We start from the raw sequence: 3239 nt of genomic DNA on the forward strand, positions 1-3239 counted from the left end.
CTATACAAGCAAGAACTCAAGACTTTCTTTTACCTCCTATATGTCTTTTCTTAGGAAGCTATTGAGATTTGTGTGTAGAACAACAAGGATGGGATTCAGGAAACAGAGGGTCTAGGATGAGAGAGAAGGGGTGTCTCAGGATGATGGGGAACAGGAAGGCATGAGAAGGGAGTGATGTAGAGGACCTGCGATCCAGACTGGAGCAGGAAGACAATTGGCTTCTCAAAAAAAGAGGAAAAAACAGAACAGAACTCAAAACAAAACAAGAGAAAAAGAGGTCCTCGATCCAATCACATGATACTTGGTACACTTGCTATTGGCAAAAACAGAGCCGAACATGAGGAAAATGCATTATGGTACACAGAAAATCAGGCAAGCACAAAACTGATGTGATTGTTAACTGCCGGGGGTGGGGGGAGGGGGCGATGATGAGTATTCACGTAAAGAGATCAGGGTCTGAAGCTTGGCTGGCTCACCAGTTAATACTTGCACCATTAAAATAAAGGGAAACACTGATTTTTAATTGAGCCAAAATCATGTGGGCATGGGGTTAGGCGTATGTACGCGTAAGGGGAAAGGGTTGATTAAGTCCTATCTATTCTACTGTGTCTGGAAATCAAGAGAATGTAAGTAATTGAATATTGAGAAACAGCTGCATAAGAATAGTTGTTAAATTTAGGGAGAGAGAAGAAACGGCCAAGAGCTGTGTGTGGTCCCCTTTGGAAGACACGGCAATCTTTGCTAAGATATAATAGTTCTAATTCTATGAGTGCTATTTGAAGGTACCCTGGGGGCACAACAGTTAAGCACTCAACAGTGAACCACGAGGTCGATGGTTTGAAAGTCCCTCCCCACCAGCAATCTGTCATCCCTAAAGATGGCGTCCTGGAAACCCTATGGGGTAGTTCTTCCCTGTCCTACAGGGTCACTGTGAGCCGTTGGCCCTTAACCATACGATTTACATTTCAGAATATTGAGTTAGCATTTCTACAGTGCTGCCATTGTTGCAGACCGTGTAAGACTAGTCAGAGGTTCGAGGCCCTCTAGGGCCGAGTGTAACAAATGAGGCCACTGGCAGTTAATGGCAAATTGCTTTCATATTAATATTCAGGTATATATATTAAATTAATACACTGGAGCCTTTGAAAATCCACAGATAAATGTGATATTTTCCTAAAGCCGAGACTAAAGGTTGCAAGGTTAAACCTTTCTCCAAAGGATTAACTAAAAATATCTTAGCTACTTCTCGGTTCTTTGTTCTATAGACAAAGAACCCATCCTCCCTAATCCCTTTTCCAGGTGCAGCCCATTCACCTGGGCGTCTCCTGCAGAACTCTCAACTTCCCCCAACTGACCTCAGGGGCTATAGATATGTTAATTGGGCCTGAGAATCCAAGTTGCTGGCCTGAGATTCGAACCAGTGAAGTACAATGTAAAGTTACCTGAATGTCTGGAAAATTACTGATGTTAGCTGTATCCTGTGTTAGTCCCTCCCAGCTTGGTGTGAAACTCCTCCCCTAAATAAAACAGAGGCCCGAGCCTCCCCAGGTGTGCATTACTGGTTGGAAGGCATGGAGTAAAGATTGCGGTGCGTTACGGGTTGGAAGGCATGCATTAAAGATTGCAGGGCAGTGAGTCGCTGCCTGCAGAGGCCATGATGCCTGTAGTCCCAAGCCTGCCCACCAGTGATGTATCCACCCTGGCTTTGGGGTGCCTCATTGTCTCCCTTCTTCTGTTTGTCTGTGTATTCTTTCGCTATCCCTATCGCTGCTGGATCTCCCCTCCTCGTGAACCAAACACGCGTGACAACTATGTCAGGGTCAGACCCCGGCACTGCCATGAGCCAGGTATGCTCTTAATTATTTACTGTTGTTGTAGTTAAGTGCCTTAGAATCTGTTTCAACCACATAAGTAAAAACTTAGAGTTTTTACTAGTTTTTCTTCTCCTGTAAAAACTTACAGTCTTTACAGGAGAAGAAAGCTTTATCTCCCTTCCGGGGAGTAGCTGGTGAGCTTGAACCACTGACCTGTGGTTAACAGTCCAGTGCTTATCCCACGGTGCCATCAAATCAATTCCCACTCATGGCAACCCTGTGTACAATAAAATGAAACATTGTCTGGTCCTGTGCCTTCCTCACAACTGAGACTTCAGTTGGGCCCAGGGTTGCAGTCACTGGGTCAGTCCATCTCACTGAGGGGCTTCTCCGGGGACTCTTCCCTTATATCAACCCTATGATGTAGATGCTGTAATGTAATGATTTATATTGTGCAGAAAAGGAAACTGAGGCACAGAGAAAACTTTAGGGACCCCCCCCCACCTTAGTCCAGTCTCAGAGCCCTTGCTCTTGATCATCTTTCCTCGAAGGAACAAGGAATTTAAAAAATAAGTTGATGTGAATCGAGGGAGGAGAGCATGAGCAGAAGGTGGGACCCGAACCAGAAAGGCAGTGACACCAGAGATGGGGACATGGAGAGTGTGGGACCCCATGCAGAGAGAAGCAACGACACCAGAGATGGAGGCAGAAATGGGCACATGGAGAGATAGCGCAGCTGAAGACTCTAGACTCATGGAAAGAGAAAGGCTGTATGCTGGCGGCCAGGAGGCAGGCTGCAGAATGTGCCCTTGGGTTGTTTAAATGATTATATATTCCTGAGTGTTTTTGTGTATGTCAAAACAAACCAACAAACCCCAAAATAGAGGAAATAGTAGCAAATACTGTTGAATGATGATGCATGGTGGAGATTGTAATCATGGCAATGAAATGATGAATGCAAACCCGATGCTTTCTCATGTAAACTATCAGTCAATTCACAATAAAAACTTTAAAAAAAAGAATTAAAAGCTGCTGTCAATTTCCTTGTACATATCTTCTATGGGTTTGTGTGAGGCAGTCAGATCTGACCCTATATTTTTATAGAAGGAAAACTGTGTGGATTGGACGCTGGGAGAACATCTTGGTGGTTGGCATCATGTTTGTCTCATTCCAGGATGGAGGCGTAGAAGTCAATGGCTTACTGCTGTGGTCATCATTCTTGGCAGGTCTCTCTAGTCTTTCCAGCTCTGTTAAGCTCCTCTTCAACTCTTCTCAAACACTGATCGTCAGAACAGCACCTGTCGAGTAGGGAGGAAAACCCAGCCTCCTTTAGAAAGAGAGGAGCAGACAAGTTGAAATATTATTTACACAGTGAAAACTGTTACATCACAATTTTCAATGACATTTCCATTTGAAATGGGGTGG

The sequence above is a fragment of the Chrysochloris asiatica genome, unplaced genomic scaffold (genome assembly GCF_000296735.1).
Source record: "Chrysochloris asiatica unplaced genomic scaffold, ChrAsi1.0 scaffold00105, whole genome shotgun sequence".
NCBI classification, from domain to species: Eukaryota; Metazoa; Chordata; class Mammalia; order Afrosoricida; family Chrysochloridae; genus Chrysochloris; species Chrysochloris asiatica.